The following is a 24,524-nucleotide window of genomic DNA, read 5'->3' as shown; positions in this document are numbered from 1 at the left end:
ATCTGTGCTCTTGAAATCATATCTTAAATCTAATAGTAAGGAACATAAATATTATTTTGAAGCTTCCAATGAAGAGATGTCTCCTAATATGTTGTTACACTGGAAATTCACCTCTGATGCACTTCTAAGTAGAACACATTACAATCACAGAAGCTTTTCTAAGCCCCTGACTTACAGTCAAGAGATCAGATATTATATAAAGACTAGCACGGAGAACTTTTCATTGAATCAGAATCAAAGACTCGAATTCTATCTTTCAAGGTAAAGTCCAATACCAGATCTGTAAACCACTTTTACACTTATTTTCCTTATCTGAAATGTTTCTACTGAAGAGTTCTATACTATACTACTTGAATGTATTGTCTATGCAATTACAAGATAGTCTATGCAATTATCTCAAATACAGAACAGCAATCTAGAATAATTTTCAATGGAATCAAAATCTAATGCTACATATTTCTGTATTCAGAAAAGTCTTAAAGCATATCCATGATGAAATTTTAAATGAACAAAATCTTAAAGAAACTGAATAGAATGTTTCAAATAAATACAACAGGACTTTATACATAACAATCAAATTCTGGGCAGGATGTCCAGAGATCAGGAGGATGGCAGTTCAAAATCAGCCCCTGGCAAATAGTTCTCAAGACCCTATCTCAAAAAGAAAAAAGAAAAGAAAAAAAAATCACAAAAAAGGTTGGCAGTCAAATGGTAGAGTGCCTGCCTAGCAAGTCTAAGGCCCTGAGTTCAAACCCCAGTGCAGCCAAAATAACAACAAACTGGAATGCTGAAGCTTAGACATTCACTGAATGTAATAAACTGCTAGAAAATGAATATTCATGGAATAATGCTAATTAAATGAAGCTAAAAAGTAGCAAAGATTTATACTTGTAGGTTCAAAAAAAAGCATTAAATTTTGGTGTATAGGTCAGCAGCATCAACCAGATTCCTTTCTGGTTATTTGGGGTTCAGACAAGAGGAAAAAGCAAATTACACAGATGGACAAGGATACAGAAAGTACTCCTTGTCCAAAAGGAAAAAAAAAGGCCAATAGCACTAGCAAGTTATTTTGGGAACCTAAGGAAAACCAGGCTGTGCCAAAACGGGGGATGGGTTATCCAGTAAATCTAAATTTGCAGAGACTATTGAATATTTTCCTACTCCTAAATTAATGACAGAGAGGAAAGTCGATTACTTTGTGCAGCATGGTGTTGGGCTGCTCACAATACACTGGGTGATTACTAACAATAGCTCTCTAAGAAATGTATTACTATTCCCACTTATTGACAGGAAAATTTGCACTAGAGCACAACAGATATGAGATGGCAGAGCTATAACTGCATTATTCTTTCAGACTTTATAACCAACAAAAAGTATCAAATGTTTCTTGGGTGTTTTATTCTCCACCACCACCAAAATAAGCCATTTATGCCAATGAATTACACTATCTCCAACCATTCCACCAGAAAATTTCTCAGTCCTCTGTAAAAACAGTGAAGCTGTAACATCCACAGTTTGGGAACATACAGTATTGGGGTCAGAGGCAAAGAGCTGGTGCTGTGCAAGTACAATGCTGCCATTCCCCTCAGCCCCTAAATATAATTATCACTCTCCAACACACCAATAAACTGCATTCTGAGGTGGTCTAATATCAACCAATACCTTATTTCCACTTCTTGAGATGGAAAGTCAGTGCTCATACAGCAAGAAGAAAATTTGAGCTCAGAAAAGCAAAAACTAAACCCTAAAATAGCCTGTCAAGTATTTTTATTCTTCGGTTTGCTAAGATTAAATGCAGGGGCCAAGAACTTTTGACTATTGCTGCAATAATTTAATTTATACATTAGATTCATTTGCCTCACTTATACAAGGTATGTTTAAGTATGATAGGGAGTTTCTGGGTTTCTTTGGAGAATCACAGTAACTTAAGAAATTTTTCAAACAACAGCTATGACTATGAATCTGAAATAATCTGCTGAAAATTGCTTAAAGCATCATGTAAAAGCTGAGACTGCTTAAGCCAATTAGAGAAAAATTTTTTAAGAAGCTCCTGGGAAGGGCTGGTAAAGTGGCTCAAGTGGTAGAGCGCCTGCCTAGCAAGTTTGAGGCCCTGAGTTCAAACCCCCGTACCACAAAAAAAAAAAAAAAAAAAAAAAAAAAGAAGCTCCTGGGAAGAATTAAGACATTCAAACGTTTACCAAATCCCAAATGGACACTCATATTCAACATAGTAGGATCATCACCACTAATCTAAGCACTTGATCCTACAAGATTTTTTTTTTCAGAATTGTGAAGTTCTTTTTTTTTTTTTTCAATCTGTTGTTCATAGTCTTACAAAAAAATAGGTATAGCTCCTAAAGAACAGGCACCATGGAGGGAAGAAATGAAGAACAATATAACCTGTACGTGCTGAAGGAGCACAGAAGGACAAAAGGAGAAGTTAATGTCATAAACATTAACCAACCACAAAAGCTTCCTCATTAGCTAGATGACTTCCAAAGAGTATCTCCTAGCTTCATAAGTGAGCAGAGGGGAAAAAAGGTATTCTGTTGTATTTTGTTTGCTTGCAGAACAGGGATTGAACCTAGGTCTCCCACATACTAGACAAGCACTCTACCACTTTAGCTACACCCCAGTCCTTTTTTGTTTTTTGAAACATGGTCTAGATAACTTTGTCCAGGCTGGCCTTAAACTCATAATCCTCCTGTCTCCGCCTCCTGAGTACTTGTGATTACAGCTGTGTGCTAACAGAGGAAAAGTTTTAGATTAAAAAAAAAGCTGGTACACATGGTGACACACACATGTCATCTGAACAATAAGGAGGCTGAGGCAAGAGAATCTCAGGAAAACATACAAGTGCTTTTTTCCTTTTGGGATTTTTGATAGGTATATTCTCAGATTGTACATGATAACTGTCATCTTGAGATGGATGCCTTTAGAGATTTTTTTTTTCTTTGGCTGCTTTCTGATACCCCACAAAGACCATCATAGGGTGGGGTGGGCTCTTAAGTGTTCAAGGTGGGTCTCTGCCCCTATGGTACCCATGGTGAGTGTTGCCGAGAAGCCCCCACGAGGCAATCATCCCACCGAAGAAGCAGCACCTTATACCTGGCAGCTCTCCTTACTTCCAGGCCTCCTTTCTGCCCTACCCCCACAAATGCTACAAGAAAAGGGTGGTCCAGCAGAGGCACAGAAACCTGGGGGTATAAGAGGCAGAGTGTCACCCTGATGTGGGGAGGCCTCCTTCATTTATTATTTTAATTAATTAATGTTGTGGTGCTGGGGACCGAACCTAGGGGTTGGTTCATGCGAGCTAAGCGCTGAACCACAGAGCTACATCCCTTACCCTTGGTTTCTTGAAATCTCTATGCAGTCCAGGCTGGCCTGGAATTTGCCATTCTCCTGCCTCACCTTCCCAAGGGCTAGGTTGGAATTAGAAGGCATGGGCTACTGCACCAGCCTTAAATTAACACTTATGATTGTATAAATATTTGTATCTTTAAAAGAAAAATTAAACCCACAAATCCAGAGGTAAAAAGAGATTATTGGGGGGGAGGGGGATGTGAGACAGACCACCCCTCCAAGCTCCTAGTACCTTTGATCATACTTATTCAGAATTCTTTAAAAAGGCATCTGTTTATTCTTTAATTATACCTATTTATCTTAAGAATACAGACTTTTAAAACAGTATTTTTGACTTATTCTTTCCTCATGGCTGTATGTTAGCTACTAGCTATCATTTCACCACACTATTTCAATTAGAAAATGCTTTGAATTCCAGTCAGCTACCTAAGTTGAGGATAGCCTGAATAGTTGTTTGTCTGAACCTTTTTTAATTGGTTGCCATATGGGATATTTGTAGCTATTTGTTTTCTAAGTAAGAGCAAAATTAGTGTTGCTGAGCATACATCTTTACTCTTGATATTATGTACCTTGGAGTAATCACCACTATTTCCTAACCAGTTGTATTTTAGCCTCACAATAAAACTGATTTTTTAAGACATGATCATCCCCAGTTTTTACAGGTGGTCACTTTTTATCAGTAATAAAAGTTATCTTTTAGTTAAGTGATAAAATTGAGATTTCATTCTCAAATTGGATCCCAACAAAGCCCTATGGTCTTTTTATTATATCAGTTATATCAGCTGAAGGATTCAAACCTTTGGGTTTTACTTTATAGTCAGCTTAAAGCCACAATTAATTTAGAATGTAAGTTTCCAAGTAAAAAATGACATGTCAAAAATGAAGCAAAATCTTTCTATTTAACTACCTCCTTCCTTCTCCATGAAATGCCTCTGTATTTTAGGAAGAGGAAGAACTGGTCAAAAGTACAGCTAGAGGGAAGGAAGAGAACTGGAGTTGGAAAAAGGAACAAAGAGAATGGTGGTAGTAATAGTGAATAAAAGAAGTTGTGTAATAAAATAGAGCCTCATATAAGTTTATACTGGCTTAGAGCTTACAATATAGAAGACAGAGAAAGAAAAATAAATAAAATAGAGTAAAGTATGTAAAATACTATAATAGTATGAAAACAAGCCGGGCAAGATGGTGCACACCTGAAATCCCACCACTGGGGCAGCAGAGGCAGGAGGATGGTAAGTTCTAGGTCAGCCTTGGCTACATAGCAAGACCCTGTCTCAACAAGCACAAAGTATGAAAAGTGTATTAGGATAAAGAAGGTAAAACTTCCTCTAACTGGAACAATCAAGTTTGATTTTGTAGGAATATTCCAGAGAGTAGGAGGATATAGGAGAGATTTAAGAAGAAACTGATGACTTAAAGCTAAAAAAAAAGGAAATGTTTTAGTGACGATCCTTTGTTAAAATTTTTTAGGATATATACAGCTGGTGATGGTGAGGAAGAAGTACTACTGATAATGTATTGAAAATGAAGCCAAATTCAAGTTTATGAAGCTCAGACTCAGGTATATATGGGAGACGGAGTCAGGGTAACCTTTAAAACAAGAGTTACATAGCTTGTTAGTATGCTGCCAGGAGAGGGTAATTCAATCTAGATGGAATCAGCTTGCTCAACTCCCTTTGCATACTGTGTATCTGTGAGCTTCAACTCTGCTGCTCATGTAGAGATTCAGAAGTCTCTTGGCAACAAGCTTCCAGTTGCAACTAACACCTGTGTTGGGTAATTGGCATGCCCAGTGCTAGTACTTGAGCCTCTGGTGCGTTTGTGTTTGAATTCAGTTTCATCAGGCTTAAACCAGAGCAAAAATGTGAAGGAGTTTTAAAGTCAGCCCATTGATTAAGAATGAAAAAGCAGGCTGGGAGATAGTGGCTCACACCAGTAAACCTAGGTACTTGGGAGGCTGAGATCAGGAGGATAGATGTTCTAGGCAAATAGACTCCATCTCCAAAATAACCAGAACAAAATGGACCAGAGACTGGGGTGTGGCTCAGGTGGTAGAGCGTTTGCTTTGCAAGTTCAAATTCCAATTACACATACATACACACACAAAAAAGGGCACACCTACAAAGAGAACATGCGACCATCTGTATAAAATACTTAATTTACATACATGCTTTTCAGTTTAATTTGTATGTTAAAAGCAGAGTGCTTTACTTTATTGCTCCTTGCTAAGCCCTTTCCCAGTATGTTGGCATTATGAACTAGAAACTAAAGAAAAGAAATGACTAGGACTCAGGTCGTCATTTTCTTGCATCTATTTCCACCAAGGCAGTTTATTGTACACACTATTTGTATGATTTTTCTGTTTTCAAAAACAGTAGACTGACAGATTTCCTATTGGCTGTGTTCCTAGGGTATCTTCATTTTAACTTACAAAATTATAATTGTCTGTACAATTATACTCTTTTACTAACTTGGAGATTTTGAGTAGTTTGTGGTGTTATGTCTTAGTTCCTGGGCCTAAAATGTTTTCTTGATACACAAGCCTGAGTTGAGATGGAATTATATGGATAATATAATATAGTGGCAGACACACTACCACTTGAGCCACTCCACAGTCCTTTTTGGTGTTGGGTTGGGTTTTTTGTTGTTGTTGTTTGCAGTTAGGGCTTGAACTCAGGGCCTTCACCTTGAGCTACTTCACAGCCCTTTTTTGTGATGGGTTTTTCCAAGATAGGGTCTCGTGAACTATTTGCCAGGGCTGGCTTCGAACCACAATCCTCCTGATCTCTGCCTCCTGAGTAGTTAGGATTACAGGCATGAGCCATCAGCACCCGGCTGGTGTTGGTTACTTTTAAGATAGGATCTCCTCACTGTATGCTAAGATGAATCTGAACTGTGATCCTTCCATTTGTACTTGGCTGCACAGCTAGGATGACAAGCATGTACCACTGCGCCCAGACACTGGTTGACAGGGGGTCTCAAACTTTTTGCTCATAATGTTAGGATTGTAGGCTTGAGCCACCGCACCCAGCTGAACTTTGTCCTTATCAACATAACAGGTTATCGGCAACAAAACCAAAAGATCTTGAGGCTGGATGCAGTGGTCCTTGCTTGTCATTCAAGCTATGCTAGAGGTCTCAGGTAGGAGCATCTTTGTGCAAGGCCTGCCAGACCAAAAAGTGAGACCCTATCTAAAAAACAGCCTAAAGGAAAAATAACTGGGAGTGTGGATTAAGTGACAGAGCACCTGCCTGGCAAGCATGAATCCCTGAGTTAAAACCCAGTACCACCAAGGAACGAAACAAGAAAAGGATACTATCTGTTTGTTTATGTATTATGTATGTATGTATGTGTTATCATTTACTTTTTGGAGGATCAGGTAGCACTAGTAGAAAGTTTAAAATATTAACCTAACTTAAAATTCAGCAACAACCTCACCTCCTTCTTCCCCTCTAAAAACATAGTTATCATACTATGTGGAGCTAAAAATCTGTACTGCAAAATTAGTGCAGCAAGTAAAATATACAACACCAAGGAAAAGCTGGTCACTGAAATAACCTCCACAAAACCATTCATACTGCAAACTGGTTACAAACAACCCACTTCAGCAAGTTCTTGTTTTGTTTTGCAGTACTGGGAGGCTGAAGTCAGGGCCTTGTATTAGCTAGGTTACTACCCTACCACTTGAGCCACTCCACCAGCCCTGCTTTAGTTTTTTTTTTTAAAAGAGGCTTGCTTTCATGTCTCAGTTGGCCTAAACTGCAATCCTCCTACTCATACTTCCCACGTAGATAGGATGAAAGCTGCTCACCACACTCAGCTTTAATAATATTAATAATAATTTCCCTTCTATCCTGAGTTCTTAGCTAGGACAGATTAACAAGAGGCAGTGGCTGGCGGAGGGGGACAGGAGGAAGAGACAGACACACACACACACACACACACACACACACACACACACACACACACACACAGAAAAGTTTATTTACATGTAGACTTCATAAATACGTGGGAGACACCCAGAGAAATAAGTAAATCTTAAGACGTCATTGAGAACAAATATTAAAAACAAAGGTAGTGGGGGGTCCAGAGTTTGAATCCCACAACCACCTAAAAAACATTTTAAAAGATAGAAAGATATATGGGGGAACCAGGTATGGGAAGGCAACCAGGGAATATATGGTGAACACGAACAGGATTTAGAGGATTTGTTAAGTAAGCGTCTTTTCCACTGATGACTCCAGTGATTTAGTCATCCTTCTCTTCCAAGTACAAAGGGAAAAGCCTTAGGAATGGAGATTCCCTTTATAGATATAAATGCTCCTTATAAAAGGGTAACTTCTGTGTTTTCAGAGCTTTTCCTGTGTCTTGTTTCTCAAAATAATCTTTGTGCCAAAGAATGTTTTGAGAAGGCATACACTGGTTTCCTACAGTTACAAAATGAAATCTGAAATGTATCAATGAACTTTCATGTTGCTACATTAGAAGACACTTACCTAACTTACACTCCACAGATCTTTCACCCATACATGATTTTTTATAATATGAAACATATTTAGACAATTCTGGTTCACTGAACAAAGCAGGTCTTACAAATATTGACACATTTCATTACACAGTATTTTTAATCATTGCCTTAGAAAAGAATTTTAAGTAATGATAAGCTGTCATACTCATGGTAGCAGACTCAATTTTACCAAATTATGGTTTTCACTTGAAAGCTCAAATTTTATAATTGAAAACCAATACCATCAGCTGTTTCTCGAGTGATAGGTTCACCTCACTCAAGTTCAAGACACTGTCTGCCAATATTCAAGTTTTTAAACCCATATTATCAGTTATTCTTTCAAGTAAAAATAGTATTCTGTGGGGGAAAAGGGAGCTAGTTCAGTTCACAACTAACAACTGCACAAGTGCTTTTCCTTCACAAAACAGTCATACTTTGATAGGTAGAAGTGCTTTGTGAGCACTTTTCATTCATAACTGTTTAAAAACAAAAAATAGGACTCAAGGGTTAAAATTTAAAGAAATGAACAAGAATGGTATGGTAGCACTTATCAGTGTTCCCAGCTATTCAGGAGGTGGGGATGGGATGAACCTGATTCAAAGCCAGCCCAGCCCAAGCGAAAAAACAAGATGCTGTCTGAAAGCAAGCAGCAAGAAGGGCTGGTGTATGAGTTAGAAGTTGGAAGGAGGGTTGTGGGGTTGTGAAGCTCTGCCGGCGCCCGTGAGCCCTTGAGAGATGACAGAAGTCCACGCTGCCAGATCGCCCAGCTCCGAGTCCGCGCCTGGCGCCCTGCGCCCGTCCCCCAATGGCCACAGGTATCTTTAATTCCAAAAACCTGGCCATTCAGGGACAAAAGAAAATCCTGGGAAAGATGGTGTCCAAATCCATTGTCACCACTTTGACAGATGACACAAGCAGCAAGGTGCTGAACGAGCTCTACAGAGTGACCAGGGAGTACACCCAGAGCAAGAAGGAGGCAGAGAAGATCATCAAGAACCTCATCAAGATGGTCATCAAGCTAGCTGTCCTCCCCAGGAAAAACCAGTTCAGCCACGAGGAGCTAGCACTGATGGAGACATTAAAGAAGAAGGTGCACCAGCTGGCCATGACCATGGTCAGCTTCCACCAGGTGGACTACACCTTTGACCAAAACGTCTTGTCCAGGTTGCTGAACGAGTGCAGAGAGCTGCTGCACCAGGTCATCCAGCGCCACCTCACCGCCAAGACACACGGACGGGTCAATAACGTCTCTGACCACTTCTCAGATTGTGATTTCTTGGCTACCTTGTATAATCCCTTTGGAAAATTTAAACCTCACTTGCAGAAACTTTGTGATGGCATCAACAAGATGGTGGATGAAGAGAACATCTGACATCTGAGCGTGCCAGTGAGCCCTCGACTCACCGCCACTCATGAAGGAAGGAAGGATTTTTTTTTTTAAAGATTACGTGTATTTCAGAAAGACTTGACCCCGTGAACTGTCACACATTAGTGGTAGTGCCTTTATGAAGTGTGTTGTATTTGAAGAAAAGCATATTGCCAAAAATTCTTGTTAAAATCTTCCTCAAGTGGGGATAGGTCATGGGAAGGTCGTGTGGTTGTGTGCAAATGTAGTCATACAAAGAAATATAAGGGATGCTCCAAAGTCTAAGACTATTTTAGGGCACCTATGTCTTGGTGGCACATTGGGGATTTCTAAGATGTACAACTAGGTGTTTTGACTCTTTTATTCCTTGCTACCATAATGTGTGTATGCATCTCTTTAAAAGCCAGTGACTTTCTCTTGCTGTCCTTGCTCCTTTTGAAACAATTCTGTTTTCAGTTGTACCTTCCCTTGATCCTTTTGTTAAAGATTATGTCATTGACATTCAAGAATTAAATTTGGAGCAGTCCAGTTAAACGTTCAGGAAGACAGAAAACTGTATCTGCACTCAGTATTATGGAAATGGCCTCTTGGACATTGCAGTGTGAACACAAGCTCCCAAAAAGGAGTTTATATGTTCAGTAGCAACAGTGATACTAGATTCTCAAAATGTAATGACGTATCACTCCTCTGAGAGGCTTCCTCGGGGCCAACTCTGACACCATCTTGATGGAGACCTTCATTATTAACATGGAACAAAAAGTAAGAAAAGCTAGATTGGTTTTGCTATTATAACAATAAAAAGCCATCCACATTAAAGAAAAAAAAAGAAGTTGGAAGGAGGGAGAGAGGATGGAGAGGTAGGAAATGAGCAAGTTTTGCTGCTTGATCAAACACAAAGCTAAATGGAAAACGTAGGTTTCCCTATGAGCAGAGGAATGGAAAGCACAATGACTACTAGTAGAGTCCAGTGCCACCACCTGGATTCATACTAAGGAGCCAATAGTTTGATGGACAGTTCCTTTTTGCACTCTCCCCATAAGCATAAAGAGGATGAAGAAGGCAAAACATGAGCATCACCATGGAAATAACGTTAACTGTGTACACTACCCAGCAAGTTCCTGCATCTCCCCAAGAGTCTATGAACTACACTTTAAGAACCACTATACTAGAATAAGATTGAGGCCAAGAATTTTAAACTGGCCTGTCTTCTCCAAGACACTCTATATATTCCAGTTTCTACTCTCTACAACCTATATAAACAAACCATATTTAAAATCAAAAAAACATGGGGCTTCCCATGACTTTCAAAGACCCTTCTCCCCACTTGCTTTGAATATATCAATAACAAGTATATACTTTTATTACTTTCAAAAGATACAAACAGCTGACCATGGTGATAACATGCCTGTAATTTCAGCACATGAGAGGCTGAGGCAGGATATCACATGTTCAAAGCCAGCCTAGACTACACAGCAAGACCCTATCTCAAAAAAAAAAATCTAAAATAGAAATAGGGACCCTCATGGGAACAAGAGAGGATAAGTTCTCAGGCCCTTAATTAACAAAAACTGTTACCTGCCAGTCTTACCAAGAATATATGGAGGGTGGTGGAGTGCCTCAAGTGGTAGAGTGCCTGCCTAGCAAGCATGAGGCCCTGAGTTCAAACCCCAGTGCTGCCAATAAAAAAAAAAAAAAAAGAGAAAGAGGCAACACCTGCTTTTCAAGTATAAAGCCCTAAATTCAAACCTCAGTCCTATAAATACATATATACATATACATACATATATATATATGTATTTGTATATATGTGTAAGTATGTATGTATGTATACAGGAATGGGAGTGTGCCTATCTGCCTATCCCTTCTCCCTTTATCTTATACAAGAGGAAAAATCCCACCAGGTATAGGGTGTGACCAGTATGTGTCCAAAGACAACTGCCCACTGATTTTAATCTCACATGGAAAAATCTCAAACTATGAGGAAGAATTTCCTTTAAAAAAAAAAAATTTTTTTTACCATTCTCAGACAGGAGGTATGGCTCAAGTGATAGGGTTTCATGCTTGCAAAGCAGGTGCCCTAAGTTCAAACCCCAGTCCCACTAAAAAAAAAAGAAAAAGTCATCCTCAATCAAGACAAATGAAAATTATCAGCCCTTAGACCACTCCAGCCACCTGATAAAGTGCCTATTCTTCAGTAATCAAAGCAGTCCCTTTTCCCTTTCAATTAAATGTTTGCCTAGGGCTGGTGGCATGGCTCAACTAGCACCAAACATGCATTCAAACTCCAGTATTGGGAAAAAAATAAAATCAAAAAACTTTTGCCTGTTCATGCTCTAGACTCAGTTTTTATTCCTTGAGTAGCACAGTTCAAACCTCAAACCCCAGTGCCCAAATAAGAAAAAAAAAAAGCAAGAGTTACAGAATATAGCAAACTACTATGTAGAATTGTAGAAGAAAAGGAACTACCTACCAAAACTTGGCCACACAAATTATGTCTGAGGTTACAACACCTCAGGTGAGAATCCAGACCTACAATGAAGGTATGTTGGAAATGGATGAAGGCAATAAAAGTAGAGGCATAGGTGGCAGAGATAGGAAAAAACAAAGAAGAGAGTACCAAAAGGAAAAATTAACTTTCCACTCAATATACAAGCCATAAATTATAATTTAAAACAATACTTAATATTGAAGAAATTCAAGATATTCATCAACATGACAAATCTGCAAATGAGTTTAAAATAAATGCTCATGTTCTTCAGTGAGACAAATAATTGACATCCATGAAAAAATATGAAAAGAAAAAGAATGGATATGGAAAGAGTTATAAATTTTCACCAATTACAAAGAATTAAAAAATAGGGGGTTGGGCACCAGTGGTTCACACCTGCAATCCTAGCTCAATCATAGCTATTGGGAGGCCGAGATCAGGAAGACTGCAGTTCGAGACCAGCCTAGGCAAAAAGTTAGTGAAACTGGATGTGGTAGCTCGCACCTCTGATCCAGCTACTAGGGAGGCACAGGTAGGATTATCACCTTCAGAGGTGAGGTCTGGGCAAAAGATGTAAGACCATACCCAAAAAATAGCTAAAAGCAAAGAAGAGCTTTTTGGTGTGTGTGGTTCAAGTAGCCCTGAATTCAATCCCCATACCCTCCCCCACCAAAAAAAAGAAAAAAAATCTGGTTCGCATTCAATATTCATCTGAAAAAAAAAAAAAAACAAAAAACTTAAACACAAACACACAATGTTATCAGACCAAAAAACAAACAAACAAACAAAAGAAACCCTGACTAATCCAACCAGAATGATTAAGAATCAAGGGCTTGGTTGGGGGGGGGGGGAAGACAGCAAATGGATTTCAGACTTGATTGGAGCCCCAGCATAAACTCACCAAATTTACGTCTTTAAAGTTCAAGTCCATGTTCTCTAAAGTTGACATACTACAAGGTGTTCAAAAGATTAAAAACTCTGTGTTCAAAAACAGTAATCAACTCAGTATCTGGAAAATAATAGAATCTTGAAAAATAACTTTCTGAATAATCTTAAGCTTTACAGACAAAAATGAAGGTTATTAAAAAGCAGATTTTTACCTCTAGTAATAAAGTGGCCAGGTCTACAACCAAGATATGTTCAGGGAGGAAAAAACACATTCACGCATTTTCTATTTCCTGTATTAGCTGAATAACTAAGCAAATTGTCTACATCTCCTTATCTAAGAGAAGTCCTTAGTTTGTTTCTCCAGTAACACAAAGAACAGAAATGCATGGGTTCAGAAGGCTGCAAGAGTCCCAGGAAATGCTGCCCGCAGGGACAGGACCTTTGTGCTGCACCTCCTTTGCATGGAGAAGGGTAACTGTGCAAGACAGAGAAGAAAGCTGAGAGAACTTCATCTTCTACCAAGGTCCCACTCCCTCAATAACTAATTCAATCCAACCATAAAACATTAATCCACTACCTAATTACTTTGTAAAAATCCCACTTCTTAACACTGTCACTAGGGCAATTAAATTTCAAAGTGAGTTTCAAAAGGAACAGTCAAACCGCAACAGATGTTAACATCTACAGATGTTCAAAATTTTGGTAGTACTTTTGCACTGTTCTTACATAAACACTTCAAATAATTTAAAACCTCTGTGATACTGAACTTTTAAAAATCTCAGCCAAAACAATTTGTAGAAATGTAACTCATTTTTAAAAAGTACTTGGTCAGAACTGACTAAAAGCCATTTCTTCCTTGAAAATGTTAATGCTCATAATTGATTGCCCTGCAATGTTTTTAAATAAAAGACACTGGCTATTTAACTTGGCTAAATTTAACATTGCTTTCACTATGCACCTTTAATAAACAGGCTTCCTTTTCAAATGCCAATGAAAATGGAAAAGGACTCAGAATTCTTTCATTTCTTCATGTCACAAAACAGCTTATAAAAATAAAAACTTTCAAACACACCAACTATTAAATTTTAACCTCTTTCCCAGGACACAGGAATCAAGGCCTTAAACTATTGACTCATGTCTGAAAATGAATTACAGTGCTGCATGGCAAATTTATCTTCTAAAGTCAAAGCATGTATTCTATTACCTCGCCGTAAGTCAATGTGATCTACGAACCAACACATGCAAGAGGGTAATGCACCTCTGTGTCAACCATGAAATGCATTTCCATTCACAAGTTTGTCAACACATTATGAACTTTGCCTAGAATTCCTTTAAAGTTATGCCACAAATTTGAAAAGGAAAAGAACTAAAACTAAAAATCATGTAATTCCAATTCTATTCATGTCACCATCTGAAAAACAAAACAATGACCCATACATATATCTTTTCAAACAAAATAGCAATATACTAGTAGTTGATTAAGGTGAAATAATGTGATTTCCATAATTCCACTCTGTACATTAGGGACAAGTTTTAGGGCAGGGAAATGAAAGAAGGGTCAACTCACATATCATGTTCGGAGAGCACTAACTGAAACAAATTACATTTTTACTTGTTTGGGTTTTTTGCAGTACTTGGGCATGAACTCAGAGCCACTCCACCAGCCCTATTTTTTGTGATGGTTTGTTTTTGTTTTGTTTTGTTTTGAGATAGGGTCTTGGGAACTATTTGCCCAGGCTGCCTTCAAACCACGATCCTCCTAATCTCTGCCTCCTGAGTAGCTAGGACTGTAGGTGTGAGCCACTGGCACCCGGCTACATTTTTACTTGTAATAACTTTAAAATTATGAAAGGCAGAATTCCATAGAAATTAAATATTCTTGTACTATTCATCTTTAGATATGTTCATAATATGTTTGCTATATGAAGCTCATTAATATTTAGTTTCTTGTATTAGTGACAAGTAATACATGATGGGAAATATACTTTAAAGCTCAGAAACATGCTGACCACTCATGCACACATGGAGCTTTCAAAGTTGTGTTAAAATGTGAAAATGAATAAGGCTCCAGTTATCCTTGATAAATGTCAGCTGTCATGTACTTATGTTCAATATATACTATTTCTCACAAAGACCCAGAAAAGCCAATTTTGAATCCACATCTGTATGCAATGGTTATACACAGCAAATTCTGTTCAAGGTTAGAAGTTTATAGATTTTCAATATCAACTTCTAAAAAACACAGGCTTTATATGTTAAATATTGCACAAATTCAAAAATTCTTATTTTAAAACAAACAGAATCATACAAAAATAATTCCAAGTTTGAGTGAAAAAGACAGATAGAGTACACCACTTACAATAATGGTATAGACAGGACTATTTGTACAACAGTTAACTTTTCAGGTTGTTGAGCATATATTTAAGGCAATTATATTTCTTAATTAAGTTGCAAATGTAAGTACTACAAGAGCTGTATTATTACTGGTTTGTCCAAGTCCAATAAACCTGTCCTTCTGATGAAAAATTATTAAAATCTTATCTTTATCCATTTCCACAAAGAACAGAAAAACAGTGATTGGATTAATATAGTAGTTTGGGTACTTTGTTGTTCATGTCAAAAATGGATCTTACAACTTTAATAGTCTTTACTGCATATTCTAAAAATTCTGTGGTTAAATCTTGTGTTAATTCTTGTGGTTTGATCTTTGGTCTTTAACTCTAATAAAATACAGCTTTGAAGAGGAATTTTCCCTTGAAAGCATCCCCTGTATATTATGTGACCTATGTACAAAAATAAAAATTCTTTTACAGTAAACTGTTATATGATGAACATATTCAAAATATTTATACTTTTTAAATTACAGATGCAGTAATATGCTTACATATCAAATAAACCAGTATAATTTCCACTTTTTTTTTTATTTTTTATTTTTTGGCAGCACTGGGGTTTGAACTCAGGGCCTCACACTTGCTAGACAGGCACTATAACTACTTGAGCTACTCTGCCAGCCCCTCCACATTTCAAACACATCACTAGTCACCAGTCTTCCTCGTTAAGACAAGACTTTCAAAGTTTAAAACTAAAAAGATTAAAAATTAATTAAAAGGAGGTGAGGAATCAAGCAGTCAGATCATTTCAAGTAAAATAGTTGTGGCTTTTCCATTTGGGGAGCCTATGGGAGGCTGACACAGATGGAAGGATCCTAAATTAGAGGCCAGCCAGGGCTACATAGCTGACTTCAAGACCATCTTAGAGTACACAATAAGCCCATGCCTTCTAAGAGAAAGAGAGAATGTATAGAAGGGGAAGGTGGGAAGAGAGAGGGAAGGAGGAAGGGAAGGAGGAAAGACATACACCAAGTGCATCACAACACTGTTCATACATCCAAAGCCAAATTAAATTCCTTATCAATACCAAATTTGAAAAATGATTTTTTTTTCAGTACTGTGAACTCAGGGATTCATGCTTGCTAGGCAGATGCCCTACCACCTGAGCTACACCCCCAATTCTTCTTGTTTTAGTTATTTGTTGGAATAGGGTCTCACAGTTTTGTCAGTTCTGACCTGGACCACCATCCTCTTACTCACACTTCCTGCATATCTAGGTTTCAGACATATGCCACCATGTCTGACCCTGAAAAATGAATTCTAATAAAGCCATGCAAAATAATACAATGTAGTAAAAATAGGTTATACTAACAGTCCTATCTTAAAAACAGTCATTAAAAGGCAAGCACAAAGTTGGTGGTGTGGCTCAAGTGGTAGAGTACCTGCCCAGCAAGCAACCACCAGTACCAAAAAAAAAAAAAAGGAGGAGGGGACCACAAACACATTACCATCTTCATATTTTTGTAAAGAAGAAAAACTAAGCACTGTTCAAAAATACATACATAGCAGGAAGCAGGGATGACAGGATCGTAGTCCCAGACCAGCAGAGGCAAAAAATAGTTAGGGAAGCCCTACCTCAAAAATAAACTGGTCAGGAAGTGGAGATCAGGAGGAGGATCATGGTTCAAAGCCAGCCAGAGAAATAGTTCTCAAAAACATCCATTACAAAAAAAAGTGCTGGTGGAGTGGCTCAAGGTGTAGGCCCTGAGTTCAAACCCCACTACTGCAAAAAAAAAAAAAACTGGACTTGGTGCTGCACATGTATATAATCCCTGCTATCAACAGGCCCTGGTCCCATGGCCAGCTGTGGGCAAAAGCCCCAGACCCCTCCTGAAGAATAATTAAAAGCAAAAAGGGTTATAAAACTGGCTATAAGTGGTAGAGTGCTTGCCTAGAAAGCACAAGGTCCTTAGTTCAAACCCCAGTACTACCCCTTCTACCAAAAGAAGAATGCATCTATATGTGCTTGTTTAAAAGGTTTAAATAAGAAGTGAACTCAAAGATAGCTGGTAATTCTGGGATAGAAGCAAGATAAATTCAGGGGAAACACTTAAGGAGTACACAAGGACCTTGTTCTAAGTTCAAGTAATGGGTTCATAACACATAACACGTATTTATCTATTTAAAATACTGTATAATTTTAATGCTTTAAGTTTTAAAACACATAATGTGAATACTTAACCTGAAACTTAGATATTGTGTAAATGTATTCCATTTATTACTTCCATGTGATCCTCACCTCAACTCCTACAATAGGCAGAATGGTAGGCTAAATTAAACAGCTCAGTATTAACTATTTCACTTGAGCAAACTCACCCTAACTTATATCTCCAGCAAATGGTGGAGCTAAAAATTAAATCCAAGTCATTCTAACTTCAAAGCCAAGTTCTTAATTGTTACTACCCAAAAAAAAAAAAAAAAAAAAGAAAAGAATTAAGACTTACAAATCTCTCCCTTCCTTTCTCATGAAATCTAAATATAATCAAACCATTTACGGCTATTCTAATAAGTTCACTTGAACTGGCTTGACACTCCAATAAATTACTGTTTTCGAAACACACCTACTAGAAAGTCATTCCTACCAGACAAAAAATTTTAAAAAGATAACAAATTATGGTCCTTACCAGATCATCACTAACCAAGGACTTGTATATTCTTGACTCATCCCTATAAATACTTCATTTAAAAAAATAAATGTAAAGCCTTCAAAGAAGGTACAGATCCGGAGGACTGCAATTTGAGTCAAGCTCAGGGGAAAAAGTTAAGAGAGATCATAAGCTAGGCATGACGGAGCACACCTGTAGTCCCACCTGTGGGGAAGGTTATAGATAAGACGACACAGTTTAAACCAGCCCTGGGCAAAAATGGGAGACCCTCTCTAAAAACCTCAAAAGCTAAAAAGAGCTAGAGGTGTGGCTAAATGGGCAGACTTGCCTACAAAGTGCATAGCCAAGTTCAAAACCCTAATACTACCAAAAAATTTAAATAAAATTATTTTAAGAGTCGAGTACAGTTATGCATGCATATAATCCTTGCACTCAGAAGGCTGAGACATGAGAATCACAAGTTCAAAGATGGCTTGGGCTACCTAGCTATATCAAAAAAAAAAAAAAAAAACCCTAGTATTTTCATCTTCAACATTTTCTTAATATCAGTAGTTCCATGAATATATGATGAATAGGGCAGAAGCATTTAGCAGATAACTAAGAGGCTCTGTAATGAACAGCCAATCTATCAATCATAGAAACTTAAAGCTGGAAAGAACCTGAAATCTTCTGCAAAACATGAATTGATCAGCATGAACGATCTGATAGCAAGATGAGAACATTTTTCCCTCTAGCTTCCATAAAGGGAAAGTCTGACCATCTATACTTTGTTTCAAATTTGAGAACTGATGTCCAGCAATCAAGGAAGGTTGCTTTTTCCCACATATAGACAAAATTAACCTAAGTGCAATTCAGTTAAATTGTTTAATTTTAAGGTACAGTTACTCTGTAAGATTTCCATGAATATGGTCCATATTTTAATTAGAAAACATAAAAGCAGAATTTGTATTCAAAATAGTTATCTTTAATCATAAGTAACTCAATTTCAAATTAAAGTGGAAGACAGGGGTAACTACAGTTCCTAATTTGGGCCAGAAATACATTTTTTCCTATCAAGATTGTCTTACAAGATTATGACAGAAGTTTAAAAACTAAAATCTTAGTTAAATGTTACAAAAAGGCAAATAACAAGTAGTCTGTCCTTGTCAATGTTTTCATTCCTTTATCTAACTATATTATGACAGTTAATCTTGATTTGTCAACTTGATTTGCTTGAGAGATGCTTAGAAGACACTCCACAGTGTGTCTGTGAAGGCATTTCCAGAGATGATTTTCATGTGGCACAGCGACAGAGGGGGAAGAGCCCCTGAATGTGGGCGGCACCATCCAAAAGACTGGGAGCCCTGTGGGCCAACTGAGGCTTGCCTACTTCTTGGCTGCCATGAGATGGGCTGCTTTCCATCCCCCATGCCCTTCCTCCATAAGGTTTTTGCCTTGCCACAGACATAAAAAGCAATGGATCCAACCATCTACAGACCTAAGTTCTCAAACCATGAGCCAAAATAAATCTTACCTCTTTTGAGTTGTCTTTCTCAAGTATTTTTGTCACAGTGACGGAAAATAATAAACTACTTAAAGTAGTGCTCCTACTTTAATTAACACGAAAATTGGCTAAAAAGTTTTTTCATGAATATCAACTATATTTCAAAGAGTTAATTAAGCTTGAGATTCCAAAAGGACATAATTTTTTTTAAACTTCTGTGATTAGAATTGAATTTTTGATGAATAACAACAGCATGCCTTCACTACTGAAGGAATATCTAAAAAAAGATATCAAGGCTAGTGGAGTAGCTCAGTGGCCCAGCAGATACAAGGCATTGGGTTCCATTCCCAGCATGGCCTAAAAGAAAAAAAAAAATTAGGTTGTTCAGCCTATATTCCTTACAAAAACTTTCAGAAGCTGTTCAGTATGTTTGAAGAAGCTTTAAAAATTAATATACACATCATTTTTAAAGGTCCAACTGTGAGAAAAGCCTATTTTATAAGTTCAAAAATAAACTTTGGTTGGGTGCCAGTGGCTCACGCCTGTAATCCACTCAGGAAGCAGAAATTAGGAGGATTGTGGTTCAAGGCCAGCCTGGGCAAATAGCTCAGGAGAACCTATCTCAAAAATATCCAATACAAAAAAAGGCTGGCAGAGTGGCTCGTGGATGAGCTCCTACCTAGCAAGTGTGAGGCCCCGAGTTCAGACCCCAGTACTGCCAGTACCTAATCTTTGGAGGCTGGGGATGTAGCACAGTGGTAGAGCATGCACAAGGGCTTGGGTTCCACACTCAAAATTTTGGGAACTCTTACTGTAGATCACAAGAAACATGGTCAGCCCACAGTGCACAACTGGACAAATCACAGAATTAACTATATTCTCATACTGGGAGCCAGGCAGTAGAAAGCTATGATCCCAGAGGGTCGGGAACATGAGGCGGGGCAGTAACAGGAGGAAACCATTTCTGACAGCACAAGGATTGAAAAATCCTAACAGAGTCCAGCCATCTTGCTACATTGACAAAACAATAACCAGACCTCGGAATGGCCAAGCTGGCTAAATTCGGCAGGCACCTTTCTCAGTGTGACTACCTGACAAGACTAGCACGCTGATTCTGAGATCTGTACCAAAATGCAAGATTAGATTAGCCAAGACAATAATAAGAAGGAAAAATGTTGAGAGACTAACACTGCTTGAGCTCAAGGATTACTATTAACAGCTACAGGACTTTTTAAATCCTGTGGTCCAGTCACTCTTCATGGATTAAGGACAGACAGAACAGAACAGAGGCTAGAAGAGACCCAATCTGATACATTAAGTTACCAAAGCAATCTAATGGAAAAACGAAAACCTCACCAACAAACAGCCCCAGAACTGGGTATGTGTGGTTTAAAAACTGACCTAGGGGCTGAGTATATTGCTCAGTGATTAAAGTAGAGCACACGCCTCTATACACAAGGCCCTGGGTTCAGTCCTCAACCCCTCTTCATACCATTCATAATCTAATCAAAATGGGCCCAAGACCTGAATATAAAAATGAAACTTCTGCCAGACAACACAGGAAAAACAATCATGATCTTAAAGTAGGAAAATATTTCTTAGTATATAAAGAACACTAATCATAAAAGGAAAATTTCAACATGCCTGTCTAAAAATATTACTACAAAAATGGAAAGAGAGCCAGGTGTAGTAGCTTACATCTATAGTCCCAGCTACTTAGGAGGTGGAGGTCAGGAGGATCACAGTAAGAAGCCAGCCCCAGCAAAGCGCTACTGAACTCCCCTCATATCAAGAAAAAAAGCCAGACATGGTGACACATGCCTATAATTCCAGCTATGTGGAAGAAAAGGTAAGACTGAGTTCCAAGCTGGCCTCAACAAAAAGTGGGACACCCTAACTAGAAAATAACTAGAGCAAAAAGGGATAGGGATGTGGTTTATGGAGATGTGGCTTAAGTGGTAGAGTGTCTGCCTAGCAAGTAGGAGACCCTGAGTTCAAACCAAGTTTAAAAAAAAAAAGTTTTTTCAGTTTCTTATAAATATAAGCATGTACTTAAAATTCTGAACTTGCATATTCAGAAATTTATCCAATAGGAGCAGAAAGAATACGTTAAATGTTCACAGCAGCTTTGCCCTTAATAGCCAAAAACCAGAAAAACAAGTTGTGGTATGTCCACACTATAGGATACTACCCAACTATAGAAAGTGGTAGAACACTGCCTAGCAAGCATGAGACCCTGAATTCAAACCACAGTCCCACCATATAAAAAAGAAAAAGACATTACTGATGTACACAACAATACCAATGAAATCTTAAAAGGAATACATATGCAGAGAATAAGAACTATTATACTCTGACGACGGCAGATAGGCTATCTCAGATACTACTGGTGGGAATCCAAAACGACAGCACCTCTATGAAGTATAACTTGATAACACCCAATACTGAACACACGTTCACCCTTCAACCCATCTTCTTCATTTCCAGAAACTTATTCTGAAGATAACTGTCCCCCATAATAGGAAAATACATATTCACAAGGTTATTTATTGTAGTATTTTTATATAAAACAGAGCTGGCAACACAGGTAATATCCATACAAAGAAAAATGCTTGAATAAACTATAGTACATGCACATAATGGAAACTATGCATTTGTGTAAAAACTAATGAGTGAGGGAAGAAAAGTGAGGAGTTACTCTTTGAGGACATCTTCAAAACAATAAGGCTCTCTTCCACCCAGAGGTCTTACTCTCTAGTATTATTCCCTGAAAGGACGTAGGAGTCCAATTAAAAGAACTTCACTAACCAATTTGAACAAAATAACAATTACGTGAGAGTAATAACTGTAAACTATTCGAAAATAAGATTTCGTAATTCTACACCGATAGATGAAGATCTTGATTACAGAATTATGCCAAGAACTGACATATAAATGTGACAGGAATGCTGGAATGAAAAAAATGACCACTTTGCAACCGTCACAGTGTAAAAGCTGAATCAGACAAGAATCATTAATGAACACTAAAGCTAGGTGAACCTGAGGAAGATCAATCCCTGTACTGCCTTCCCAACAGCTTACAGCTTGCAGGAGATGAGAACAAACTATATACGGTGCAGAAATCTGCAACACTTTATCCAAATGGTCAGAATTAACTTCACAAGGAGGGACAGATGGACTTCAGGCATCTCCAGATTTCTAGGAGTATCCTATCACCTATGCCTAATCACAAGGAAACTTCAGACAAACATAAAATGAAGAAAATTCTATTAAAAGGAGTAAACAGGTAGGAGAGTATTGTATTCTTCAAAAATGCCAGTGTCAGAGTCTGGTGTGTGGCACACAGCATTCAGAAGGCTGAAGTAGGAGGATCTTGAGTTCAAGGCTAACATGGCCTACATAGTAAGACCCGTCTCAAAAAAAAATTATTATAAAAAATAAAAGGCTGTGGAAATATTCCAGGAAAAAGGTGGCTGAAGAGAAATAGTAACTTAGTATGTGACCTCAGACTGGTTTCTATACACAAAGTAGGGAAAATGCTATTAGACACTTTTTTAGGTCAAATGGTAAGATTGTAATATGGACAAAAGGTTTATTTATCCATGTTCATCTAAAAAGTTGTTTAGCTGTACCATGGTTATATGAGAGAATTATCCTGATCTTCAGAAATACAGTAAATATTAGATAAATATGTCATTTACGACAGGGGAGCAAAGGAGAAGGGGAAGGGGAATTGAAGAAAGGAGAGAAGAGAAGGGAAGAGAAAAGACCAGGAACACAAGAACCAAGTTACACAAGTGGGTGTGTCTGGATACAGGATACCCAGATATTCTTTTGAACTTCTGTAAATATGGAATTAATTCCAAACAAATTTTTTAAATTAAAAACTTAGAGATAGGGACTGGGGATATAGCTCAGTGGTTTAGTGTTTACTTAGCATACACAAGGCCCTGGGTTCAATCCTCAGTACCACAAATTTAAAAAAAAAAAAGGGGGGGGGGGGGGGGCGGGGGGAAGAGCGCTGGTGGCTCACGCCTGTAATCCTAGCTACTCAGGAGGCAGTGATCAGGAAGATCACCATTCAAAGCCAGTCCCAGGCAAAAAGTTCTTGAGATCCTATCTCAAAAAAAAAAAAAACCACCACAAAAAAAGGCTGGTGAAGTGGTACATGTGGTAGAGTACCTCCCTAGCATGTGTGAGGCCCTGACTTCAAGCCCCAGTGCTGGGGGAATGGGGGGAACCCTTAGAGATACTTCTCTGCTATGTTCAGAACATCAGAACAGAATGGGTACATAACACAATTAATTGAAAGGTTTGTAGGGAAATTGCAAGAGCTAAGACTGGTGGCTTAAATAACCACACAAAGAATACACTGGTCTCTCCTCTTACCTCTCTGAGTGCAGAGCTTCTACCCAGAACCCTGAACATGTTCAACGGGTGCTCTACCACTGAGCAAAACCCCAAGCCCCTGCACATTTTTCTGCAAGGAAGGGAAAGAATATATTTAAGAAAATCTAGCAACGTTACAAACAAGAATAATCAGGAGATAAGAAAAGAATATGTTTAAGAAAATCTAGCAAAGTTACAAATAAGAATAATCAGGAGATAAGAAAGCAGAAAGAGACATGGACAAACAAGCATGAAATTATGGGGTCTTGGCCTAGAGGAAGCTAAAATTAGAAACAGAAAGTGGAACAAATGCAAAAGACAGGAAAATAGCAAACCAGATAAAGCTCATTTGCTAAATGTATCAAAGGTGGGATTCAAAGATTATACAAATTTAAAACAATGGTATTACTAACAAAAACAAATTCAGCTAGGGTGCCAGTGGTGGTAGCTTGTCTGTAATCCAAGCTACTCAGGAGGCAGAGATCAGGGAGAATCTCAGTAGGAAGCCAGCTTAGGCAAATAGTTCAAGACCCTGTCTCAAAAATACCCAACTAAAAAAGTTGGGCTCAAGTGGTAGAGCATCTGTCTAGTAAGCATGATCATGGCCTTGAGTTCAACCACAGTAATGCCCCCACCACCACCACCACCACCAAAAAAAAAAAAAAAAAAAATTTAACCAGCTAGGCAAAGCATAATTTTTTTTTCTTGGTTTGTTGGTTTTTTTTTTTTAATTATTCATATGTGCATACAATGCTTGGGTCATTTCTCACCCCTGCCCCCACCCCTCCGCCCCCTCCCTCTCCCCCCCCCACCCCCTCAATACCCAGCAGAAACTATTTTGCCCTTACCTCTAATTTTGTTGAAGAGAGAGTATAAGCAATAATAGGAAGGACCAAGGGTTTTTGCTAGTTGACATAAAGATAGCTATACAGGGAGTTGACTCACACTGATTTCCTGTGCATGTGTGTTAGCTTCTAGGTTAATTCTTTTTGATCTAACCTTTTCTCTAGTTCCTGGTCCCCTTCTCCTATTGGCCTCAGTTGC

General features: G+C 38.2%; 1 protein-coding gene and 1 pseudogene across 1 annotated transcript in view; one reads left to right on the top strand and one right to left on the bottom strand.

The window, feature by feature from the left end:
- Nucleotides 1–24,524, bottom strand: part of Ncoa3 (nuclear receptor coactivator 3) — a 119,516-nt gene that overhangs the window by 45,451 nt on the left and 49,541 nt on the right.
- LOC109697083 (tumor necrosis factor alpha-induced protein 8 pseudogene) lies at nucleotides 8,451–9,242 on the top strand (annotated as a pseudogene).

This window comes from Castor canadensis, chromosome 5 (assembly GCF_047511655.1).
Source record: "Castor canadensis chromosome 5, mCasCan1.hap1v2, whole genome shotgun sequence".
Classification (NCBI taxonomy): Eukaryota; Metazoa; Chordata; class Mammalia; order Rodentia; family Castoridae; genus Castor; species Castor canadensis.
This window is presented reverse-complemented; position numbering and strand designations above follow the sequence as displayed.